A 12,308-nucleotide genomic window follows, 5' to 3' on the forward strand; every position below is an offset into this window, starting at 1 on the left:
AGTTTAAGCGCTGAGGTGAACTGAGTGTTAGCCCTGGGAAAGAAATGGACAACCACGAGAGGCAAAAGAAAAAACTTCTTAGTCCTCGGCTGGAATCAGCCCCATGACCTCCGGATTGGATCGTGAGTGAAGTACATCGTCATTTTATTCTGTAGATGTTGATGCAAAACGTACGAATAATTAACCTAAAAAATAACTCTTATTATGACCTAAATATTTGCTACTACGATGGCATTCCTCATTTGGCTTTCTTATTTTACTCTCTTCAACTGTCGCCGGATCGACAAGGTTTTTTAACATTTTCTTGTTCCTTAACTAATAATGCAAAAATTCCAATTTGTTGTGTTTGGTTGAAGAAAGGTATAGAAGACTAACCCCTATATGTATATAACTGGCTCATTTATTATTATTTTCAACACCGGTCACCAAATCGTAATATAATTGTATAGCGTTAAAATTTGATTGAAATTTAAACAACAGTATTCCTTCGGAAACCCACAAAAATTACAATAAAGTCTAGAAAGGCTTACCTGGTGTGTTTTGCTTTGTTTTCATAGCTTCTCAGAGCTTCCAAACGCCGTTTTGAGTGGTTTATCTCTCAGCGGCTGGTGCACGTGCCGCACTGTCTATGTTAATGTAAAAGTTGAAAAACTTGAAGTCCAATTTGAATGAATTTTGACCCGTCATTTGAGAAGAACATTTAGAAAACCTCGCTAAAATTCGCTTGAAACTCAAGCACATGGTTACCTACCTCACTATATCCCAAGAAGACTGATGTGCGGTCCTTCTGGAGAACCTCAGTCTCGGAGAAGTTCATTTATTGAGGCAGAGACCTTCGTTAAAAACAAAGTTGAAGTCAAATCGGGCGCCATTTTTGCCGCAGAATAACCGTGTCGCTGGAATGTCATGACAAACTCACGGTCAAACCTAGGTACGAGTACTAAAATTTGCCTGACCGGGGAAGCCCACGTGAAACCTTTGGCTGGGAGCAAACTACACACACCCCCTCCCGCCTAAGTGCAGTTTTGTACGAGCCAGCCGGGCCGTGCCTAATCTCGTACCCAGATCTCCCACGGTCGGGCGGAGGGGAGATCTCACATTTCGACATTCCCGAACCGACGACTGAGATCGGGGTACGAGATTAGGCCGTGCCTGGCGTGACAGCCGGGAAGGGGTGTGTGTAGTTTGTTGCCAGCCAAAAGTTTCAAAGTTTCGCTTTGGTGACCTGTGTTTTAAACAATAAACTAGCCTGCGTAGCTGGCGGTATTGTAGGCGCGCGCGAATTAAAGTTTTGGCGGCGGAGCCGTTAGGAGCGAGCGGCGAACCCGCGAGGAGAATGGGGAGGGGCACTTTGAAATACCGCCTGCACGAAAACCATGGGTTTTTGAATAGTCCGCACACCAGTGTGCGGGAAAAACGGATTGGTCGAGAGAAGTACATACGTCAATCAAATGTTAGATGATCCCTCGTATATTTCCCAAGGGACACTTTGCTTTGCTTATGAGTATGACAAACTATTCGGTAAAAATAACAGCGTGTTTTCTTTGTTCGTTGCATTTGAAGGAGTCGATTCTAAGAAATTCAATGATTTCTTAGGGGTAGAACGGTCCTTGTATAAATTCTTTTTTGCTTGAGGACTCCTGTCCGGCGAAGACACAGACGACGGAAGAAGACGTTTAATCCTTACTTGCGTATCTTGATCCGAAGAACAGAGCGGAACTTCCAAATTTCTTTCTAGGCCGGAGCGAATGAACCGGACAAGTTCAACTGCGTTGAATATTTTCCTACCACAAAAGTGACAAACTCGACTCGATAAAACAGTAAACTCCACAATGGTCAGGCCAATTTCTGAGCAAAGTTTTGGCAATGTCTTGCCTTCACGCTTCGCGCGACCGGAAGGTTTAAATGAATTTTCCGTGGAAACGAATTTGGTACTTTTCTGAAAATAACCGAATTTTATCTTCAGATTGACACCACAAAACCTGCAAAAGTCGTTAGCGTTTTCCTCTTGGCTTTTTCTTCCTTTAACTGGCTTTGTAGGCATATCTCCCTTCGATGCAAATTCTCCTTTATCCGCCATGCATGCAACAACAACATCAAAAAAAAAGTGTAAGAAGATCGCCTTTACGCCTATATTTCGCGCGAAAATTGTCGGTTCTAATTGGTTGGTTTAATTGGGATCAGTTGAGGTCAATGAGGTGATAAAAGTGGGCGGCATTCAAATTACCCAAGTTCTCTGGCAGGCGGTATTTCTCGCGGCTTCGCCGCTCGCTTCTAGCGGCGAAGCCACCAAAACTTTCTTTCGCGCGCGCCTACAATACCGCCAGCTACGCAGGCTAACAATAAACGGTCTCTTCGCTCTGACTTCAAAAATGGATTTCGCTCATTTCTTGTGTGTCGTAAGACTTTCACGTTCCTATTTTAAAACTAAAGGTCAACTAAGCATTGTATTTTTAAAACTGTAAAGCGGTAATTTCCAACCAAAGCAACACAGCTGTGACGTGGGAACCAGCTTCGCAAACTTGTCTAATTTTCGATAATTTCGACGATCTTCGAGAGACACTCGTTAGAAGGCGAATAAATGGTAAGCAAAAAAATTACCTTAGATCCAGTTCGAAGCGTACTACCTGATAGTGATGGTTTATATCCTTTGTTTTTTTTTCGTTATCAGTATGCATGGCATCGAAGTTTTCCACGATAAAACGGTGAACATCGACTGTTAAAGAAAGAACCGCCATGTTTACCGCATTTACCTGTGAAAGACAACTGCTGACCGGCTTACCGGTTGAGCTGATCACACGGCTCGTGTGGTGATGTGATGATGTTCACTGGGTGAGGAATTGTTCTGGATATAATAAATTGCTCGGAATAAGGAGACTTTGTATCTTAAAATTCCTCAATGGTAAATTTGGCTTAGCATGGGATTTCGAAATTCACGACAAAACCATTTTGGTACTTGTTGAATTAATACTGACTTTTCCTTATTTAGAATTGCTTAATGTATGGTTCGAAGAAGTCTAGCGGCAATATGTATTTCAGGAGTGTACAATAAAAGAATTTATTTACTTCGGTGCACTTTGCGTTGTACGTTTTTTTTTTTTTGCTTGTTGTTTTCTTACGTGTGTGTGTGTGTGCCGCGTTGCGTTGTTAAGGCTTAATAAACTATATTGACTTTGAAACTTGTTAAGATAATTGACACTCCAACCCTTCATCGTTCCAGGGAAAGATGAGTATTTTTAGTATTCACACTAGTTAAATAGCAGTCGATATAATCCGTTCTAGTGCAAAGAGGCTTGCTCGTCTTTCTCTCTAAGCGAATTACGCCTTCCGCACCTGTTGTACTTCATAACAGGAACAATAGGTTACCACTTTTAATTTTCACCGATTTCTTTTTGAGAAGAAAAGAGGGGGAAAAAGGTGGAGGGGGGGGGGGGGGGTAGCTGTGGATTGCAATAGTGGAATTGAAAATGTTAATATATAGCTAATTATCCTTAAGGTTGAATGTATCAAAAAGGGAACAATATATATAAACGCAAAAAATGATCAAGCTTTTCTCAAAGAAACGAAGCAATTGCAGATACATTGAGACGAATGCATAGTTCTCCTCTGAGTAATAAAACTGCTGTTGGAGTAGCAACAGAAATTTGTTCGATGTCCTCCACCCGGCTGACTCGTTGTATCTCTTTCACTGTGTTTCAATGCCAAAGCCTTGTTCTTGCATAGGAGATCGGAAGAATTCCAGATCCTTTTCCTGAGGGGCATTTTTGTAGATTTTTCAATTTTGCAAAATGTCTTTTTGGTAGCACTTTGAAGTCAATACCATACATCTCACATGGCATGAAATCTGATTAAACGTAACTTTGAAATCGGCCGAATTAATTAACGAAATTAATGAAAAAGGCAATTTGCGATTGATTTGGATAATTCATTTTAGAAAGCTAAAACCTTAGTTATATATTAATGATGCCACAGCATTCACTCAAAGGTTTTTGCCTTTTATAAATCTTTTTATGCTTACAAATAATACTTTGTCTTCAAAACCCCTGCACCGTCATGTTGCAGAGTAAAAATCGTCAAAATATAAAGTATTCAAGTAGCCAAGCCAGCCAATGTGAAACAGCACTAAAGAAGTTTAAGCCTGTTACTAATTGTTTTTATCATTTCTTAGCTACCAATAGGTTAGAAATAAAAGTGCTTAAACCGAGGCGAATAGATGCCAGTAAACAAAATCCTAAGAACCTAGCTTTAACTATGAGCTTTTGACGTAGTTACAGCACCTTTGTCAAAGAAGTTGGTTGTCACGTGACTTATAATATCCGACGTCACGTGACGTTGATTTCTGAGAGGCATATCGGAATAAAAACTATTCACGAGAGGTCTCCTCAATTCGATGTTTCTTCAAGCAATAGTTCAACAATTGCATGTTCTCAGTCCAAAGCAAAACCCGCTAACAAGGAAGAAAGATATTTAAATAGCCTCTTAGTTAAGAATTTACGATACACGCAGGTGTGCATGTACAGCAGTATTACTGCTTTACCTTCAACGAATTTTTTGGATATAACATGAACGCTTGAGATTTTCTTTGGTTGGAAATTTAATGTACGTAGACTAACCTGACAAGCTATATACCAGAAAATATCTGCTAAAACAAATGATAATCAAATAAATAACAAGAGACTTTTACAGCCGTTTCCCTGTTATCAGCTGGCGAACTGAAGAGGAAAATTGGAGAATAATTAATTTCTTTGAAACACTCGAACGTTCGCTAAAAATCTGAAGTTGGTTAAAGAAAAACACTCGGCTGCGCCTCGTTCTTAGATGTCGAAGGAAACACTTCCTTGTGTTTGATAGATTTGTATCACAACAAAGTCAACTCCTCGCCTCAGCTCAAAAGCCAAGTCACAAAGCAAACAACTGTAAAATGTTCATTTATCCGAAAATCTAACAATCTGTTCTAAGCTCACACTATTAATATGTATGCAGTGGCAGTTATCGTCCTTCAAATTGTGTAAACGCGTAGAAAAAATGATTATACAGCTTAAATTACTGAAGGTAACTGGTGATACAAGAAACTGTCACCCTCTAAAATAAAATACAAAACTTGATAAAATTGAGAATGATGTATTGTTCAGTGACTGACACAGGCATACTCGGAAAAAGGAAATTCGAGTGCTCCCATCAGGAGTCGAACCTAAGACCTTCCCATAACTAGCTCGGATGCTCCACCACTGAGCTACGGGAGACTCGTGGGAGCTAAGGCCATTAAACAAGGTTTATGGGATGCATATCCTGTATACTGCTAGGATTTGAATGTCAATGTGTGGCCATAGTTAATTGAGGAACTGGTTATGAAACTTTGTCATGAAAACAATGGTGATGCAATTTATGTTGGAAGGGCCACGACAGTGCACAATCCTTTCTTTGAATGTTCACACTACAGTTGAATATCTTAACACGAACGTTTCGATTGGTCAGTTGCTCCAACACATTTCAAAATCTATTGTTGTCTGTGCACTGTCAAGGTCAAAAATTCTAACAAAAACAAATAACAGAGAAATTTGTCAGGCTTCATAACCATTGCCTCTTATTAACTATGGTGTGGCATTTGAATATTCACAATACTGAATCAAAGTAAGTAATCTTCTATAAGGAAAGGAAGTACTCTTTCTTTCGTTACCCTCAGGAAGATCACAGATCACAAAATATGATCATTGATTCATTCATTACAAAATGAATACGTTGGTCAGTTCACTTTCCGACAAAACAATATGTTTACAAACTCCCTACGCATTGCTCGGTTCATGACACCATAGATGAGGGGATTAATCCACGCAGAGACAGAAGACATTAACGGATATATGGGTTGTTGAGATGCAGGAATGGATATCTGAAAACCAAATTCCAATAAAAATACAACGATTTATGGGGTCCAGCAGATGCAGAACCCAAGAACAGCAGCGAAAATAATTCGAGAAGTTTTCACTTCTTGTGCAGTTATTGTTCGTTGGTTATTCGGTTCTTGAAGAGAGGGGACGACTGCAGCGTTGTGTCGCCTGACTACCCGATAAATGCTTCCGTAGCAAAATATCACCAACAACATAGGAATTATAAATACACAACCGAAAAAGACGTAAGAAATTCTCTCCGTACGTTCATCCAGAAATGTACCTCTACAGTACAAGCTTTTGGGAGACCATTGGAAGATAACTGGTGTGGCAAAAATGCTAATCATGTTTTGCACAAAGAACACAGCCCACACAGCAACGATTGAACTTATCGCTTTCTTTCTCGTAAATAATGTTGAGTATCTTTCTGACTTGACAACTCGGAAATATCGATTTAGTGATGCAATTGCCAGGGTACAAAGTGATAACTGCGACCAATACTGTATAAGGAAACCAGCGAATTGGCAAAAGTTGTAGTCAAATGGCCATTCACCCAAAGCAGCAGATACGGAGCTGAACGGGTAAGCAAAAGCAGCAACAATAATGTCAGACAATGCCAAAGAAAGCACGTAGAAATTGGTAATAGTCCGTAATCTTCTATTCCTATAGAAAGCGACACAAACGAGAGAGTTTCCAGCGAGGTGCTAGAGCGAGAATAGCCGTGTGAATTATAATCTCCGACTGTCTTCTTATATCGTCCTCGTTCTGTTCCATTGCTAGAACTGGTCCATCTGGTCGATTAAAATATCTTTTTTTCCTTTTGAATGTCTGATGAGATTTTAGTTTAGAGACACCTGCCATCCAATCATTGACAGAGCGGCGATTAATATTTGTCCTTGAGGTGTGTTGAACAAAAGAACAGTCAGAATTATTTTATAATAGAGGAAAGGTCCTCGCAGTCGGGGACCTTTACTCTATTTAATCTTTCATCTCCGGTGCCAATATGTTATTCATATTCATTTGCTTGTTAATTACGGGTATGTTGCGAACTCACAATATGACAAGCTTCCAGTTGGCTTGATGGCTCAGTTGGTAGAGTACTGCTTGGCATTTGGAGAGGACAAGGTGTTCGAATCCCGTTCAAGCCTGAATATAATTTCAGGTTCCTTTTTGCCGCCGTTTGTGCTGCGTAGACAACTGCCAGGACCTTTCCTGTATCCAATCTTCATCCACACTTCCAATGTATTATTCATAGTCATAAACATGTTGATCAAATACAACATTAACATTTCTACCATTAGAAAGCGGATACAAGACTGTCATCTGACATCCTAGCGGCCGGAAGCGATAAATTCAGCCTTTGTTCACAGGCTACACCACCAACAAATTTGGCATTATAGCTAGTGTTCCTGTCCCTTTGGAAAAGCTAAAGAAACCTCTTCAGAGAACATGAATTTTTAGTTTTACGTTTTTTTGTTGTCGATGTAAAAATAAATGCAACGGCAAGTTACATTTGCACTTAATTTGCAATAACAAATTGTTTGCAATTCAAGGGACAATTAATTAATAATGCTTTAGGCAAGTAAAAACTAAGGTGCAATTAATCTAATAATTTAAAATGTAAGAATATGTGCTACAAAGGTGCAGAAATGTAGAATTACTGCATACATGCATTGAAGTAAAATCAAGGAAAAGGCATCTTAGTTCCAGATTGCGCCTGAAGCTGTACCGTGAGAGAGTTTTGTGCTACATTTCATCACTGGCCTGTCAGTGTTCAATATTTCACTTCCAATGAATATTATAAAAATCTTTTAGCTCATTGTTTTGGTCAAGAAGGGTTTTAGTGGAAGGATAATCCTGACCAGCTATGACATACGTGCATAGATAAGCAAAGTTAAGATCGATCAAGAACCATCTTGTGATAAACAGCACTAATCTCAAAGCAAAGGTCCCCTACATGCCTTGCAGTAGCTCACTCAAAGATCTCTTCTACTGACACTAAAGATAGCCACCTTGTCCAGAACAACATACAACACGAAATTAATCCATGAGTTTCTTAAAATCCAGTTGTAATAATTAACTTTTTAATGTACAGAGCATATATTTTAAATCAATGAAGAATATCTTGCCCCCTTTTTTTTCAATCGGTGATCTGCAAACGTGTTTTTCTCAGAAACCAGGCCTGTAGCAGGGGGAGGGGCAGGGGGGGCTTGAGCCCCCCCCCCCAGATTTTTGGAAGTTAAAAAACAATGTGCCAAAAAATGATAACTAAAACAGATTAATGTGCACTGATCAATCAGTCTTGAACTCTAATGCTGCAAGTGCCTTTTCACAACTAGCCTCCCACGCAGACGTCCTTAGGGGTTCGTCACGCGTTTCCTTCCCCACGTTCGTGGGGAACGAAACGCGTGACGAACCCCTAAGGACGTCTGCGTGGGAGGCTATTTCACAACCTTCAATAATTTGTTTACTACCTGTCAGTTTCTTTCGCTAACAGTTTATTTTTATATACAAAGGCAACGAAGGTACTCCTACCTTTTGAATCGCAAATAAGAACCAAAATGGATCGATATCAACCAATCTCAAACCGTGAAAGCTGTTGAAATAAACTACTTTTTTTTAAGACATCCGCTCATTGATAGCAATATAAATGCCCTTAGTTTATGACAGTTTAGTATTCGCGCGTTGTCGAAAGCCACACAAATATGTCCTCTCAAGAGCAAAATTTTCCTGCAGTCGGATTCTCACTGCCCGATTCCAAATTTAAAAAGAGAAAGAAAAGCTTGTCCTTGTTTGTTTACATCCTCCTTCAAACGTAAAATTAGGAAATTTCACGGGGTAGTCCGCGTAAAAAAACAAAAAGAAAAAACGCAAAAAAATGTACCAAAAAAGTGTGACGCAGGTGCATAGTTGTTGATTCGCTTACTAAATCTACTGCTTTTTTATGTTCTTGTTGCATCTTAAACTCCCTAATCTGTCTGTTTTTTGGGGTGACGGACGGGGATGGGGGGGGGGGGAGTAGTTTTGTTTAACCATTTTGCTCGGCTCCCCTAGTTATTTTAGAGTTGCTACGGGCCTTGAAACCGTGCGTTAAAGATGAATATAGAAAAAGCCTTTAAGGGAAAAATTAATAATGCCCTGTTGTCAAAGCAAAATAATAACTTAACATTGCATGTGGCAAATGTAATAATTAGAAAAACGGAAACAATCATGTTCTTCGCACATATATTATCGTGATGTTGATCCTGCTTTCCCAAAGTCCAATGAGTCACGTGTTTTTAGTTCCCCAAGATCGAGTATTTGACAATCAACCTGCAAAATCACGCGGAATATCGCCTGATATTAAATCTGTGGGGATATTCCGTAAGATTGGGCAGGATGATTGTATTGTTATTCAAGCCATTGATAACAAAGAAGAGTTTTATTGCGGAATAGCTGGGACGATCTTTATTGTGACATTTTTCTCCCCAGCACATATTTACTTATAACACGAAATACGAATTTACTTATTAACGCAGGATATCTGTTGACAAAAGACGACGAATATTCAGTGTACCTTGACCATATTTGGGCAGTGTTAGAATGTGTTGAATACTGCGATAATTTGCGGTTGAACAGTCGTGTAAAAAATCTTTCAGAGTCGTGTGTGTCATCATCTATCTTGTCTAATGGATGCTTAAGATGCACAACCCTCAACAGCGTTAAAAATATAGAAAATCGAAGCAGTTTTGATGCGAAGGAGATGCGAATTTGGTAACTCCATTTCAAAGCTGTATTGTTTTACTTATCTTATGCTCTTTTTCTTTTGCTTAGGTTCACAAATTAATTTTTGGCGGTTTCTTTTTGAAAAGAAAATAGGAGGAAAAAGGGTGGAGGGGAAAGGGTAGCTGTGGTCCTTCTCCTCGATTAAATTTGTGTTGTTTGTTGCTCTGACTGCAATAGTGGAATTGAAAATGTTGCTAATATATAGCTAGTTATCCTTAAGGTTGAATGTACCAAAAAGGGAACAATAAAGGCAAAAAATGATCAAGTTTGACTCAAAGAAACAAAGCAACCGCAGATACGTCGAGACGAATGCATAATTCTCCTCTGAGTAATAAATATGCTGTTGGATTAGCAACAGAAATGTGTTCGATCACCTCCACCCAGCTGGCTTGTTGTATCTCTTTCACTGTGTTTCAATGGCCAAAGTCCTGCTCTTGCACAGGAGATTGGAAGAATTCCAGATCCTTGCCTGAGGAGCGTTTTCGTAGATTATGTCAATTTTGCAAAACGTCTTTTTTGCAGTAGTTTGAATTCAATACCATAAATCTCACATGGCAGGAAAAATGATTAAACGTATCTTTAAAAATCGGCCGAATTAATTAATTTAATTAATGATAAAGGCAATTTCCGATGATTTTGGATAATTCATTTTAGAAAGCTTAAGCCTTAGTTATATATTAATGATGCCACAGCATTCACGCAAAGGTTTTCGCCCTTTATAATTTTTTTATGCTTAAAAATAATACTTTGTGTTCAGAAACCCTGTGGCGTCATGCTGCAGAGTAAAAATCGTCAAACTAAAAAGTATTCAAGTAGCCAAGCCAGCCAATGTGAAACAGCACCAAAGAAGTTTAAGGCTGTTACTGACTATTTCTATCGTTTCTTGGCTACCAGTAGGTTAGAAATAAAAGAGCTTAAACCGAGGCGAATAGATGCCAGTAAACAAAATCCTAAGAACCTAGCTTTATTTATGAACTTTTGACATAGCTACAGCGCCTTTGTCAAAAGAAGTCGGTTGTCACCTGACCTACAATAACCGATGTCACTTGACGTTGATTTCTGAGAGGCATATCGGAATAAAAATTATTCAGAAGAGGCCTCCTCAATTCGATGTTTCTTCAAGCAATATTTCAACAATTGCATGTTCTCAGTCCAAGCAAAACCCAGTAACAAGGAAGAAAAATTTGTAAATAGCCTCTTAGTTAGGAATTTACGATAGACGCAGGTGCGCATGTACAGCTGTATGACTGCTTTACCTTCAACGAATTTTTCGGATGTAACCGTGAACTCTTGGGCTTTTTCTTTGGTTGGAAATTTAATGTACGTAGACTGAACTCTCAAGCTAAATACCAGAGAAAACTGATCAGCTGAGACAAATAATAATCGGATAAATAACAAGATTCGCTAAAACGTTTTCTATAAATCGGGACTTTTACGGTCGTTTTCCTGTTATGAGCTGGCGAACTGAAGAGGAGAATTGGAGAATAATTAATTTCTTTGAATTTAATTTTAATTTTAATTTCTTTTTAATTCTTTTAATTTCTTTGTTGTTGTTCGCTCAAAAGCTGAAGTTGGTTAAAGAAAAACACTCGGCTGCGCCTCGTTCTTAGATGTCGAATGAAACACTTCCTTGTGTTTGATAGATTTGTATCACAACAAAGTCAACTCCTCGCCTCAGCTCAAAAGTCAAGTCACAAAGCAGACAACTGTAAAATGTTCATTTATCCGAAAATCTAACAATCTGTTCTAAGCTCACACTATTAATATGTATGCAGTGGTAGTTACCGTCCTTCAAATTGTGTAAACGCGTAGAAATATGATTATACAGCTTTAATTACTACTGAAGGTAACTCGTGATACATGAAACTGTCACCCTCTAAAATAAAATACAAAACTTGATAAAAGTGAGAATGATGTATTGTTCAGTGAGTGACACAGGCATACTCGGAAAAAGGAAATTCGAGTGCTCCTATCAGGAGTCGAACCTAAGGCCTTCTCATAACAAGCTCGAATGCTTCACCAATGAGCTATAGGAGACTCGTGGGAGCCATTAAACTAGGTTTATGGGATGAATATCCTGTATACTGCTACGATTTGAATGTCAATGTGTGGCCATAGTTAATTGAGGAAGCAATATATCAAACACGAGACACAGTGTTTCATCACATATCAAACACCGAGAAGAGAGTTGAAAATACGACGCGTAGCGGAGTATTTTTGACGAACTTCGAGGATTTTGATATTGTGATGAAACACTGTGACGAGTGTTTGATATAACTTTTCAAACAAACTGATTTTGAAGGAGAAATTAAGGATGCAAAAACAAGGAGTTTTTCATCAGATTTCCAAACACGTCACGGTGCATGATTTCCTTTGTCTTTGGCTTTTGAATTATTAATGAGTTTCAGAACTGGTTATGAAACTTTGCCATGAAAACAATGGCGATGCAATTTATGTTGGAAGGGCTACGACAGTGCACAATCCTTTCTTTGAATGTTCACACTACAGTTGAATATCTTGACACGAACGTTTCGATTGGTCAGTTGCTCCAACACATTTCAAAATCTATTGTTGTCTGTGCACTGTCGAGGTCAAAAATTCTAACAAAAACAAATAACAGAGAAATTTGTCAGGCTTCATAACCATTGCCTCTTATTA

General features: G+C 38.9%; 1 pseudogene; it reads right to left on the bottom strand.

Annotated features, from left to right (window-relative positions):
* Positions 1 to 5,331: 5,331 nt before the first annotated feature.
* Positions 5,332 to 6,659, bottom strand: LOC146465152 (melatonin receptor type 1A-like; annotated as a pseudogene).
* Between the last annotated feature and the right edge of the window lie 5,649 nt (positions 6,660 to 12,308).

Source organism: Pavona decussata, unplaced genomic scaffold (assembly GCF_977016875.1).
Source record: "Pavona decussata unplaced genomic scaffold, jaPavDecu1.1 SCAFFOLD_156, whole genome shotgun sequence".
In the NCBI taxonomy this organism is placed as follows: Eukaryota; Metazoa; Cnidaria; class Anthozoa; order Scleractinia; family Agariciidae; genus Pavona; species Pavona decussata.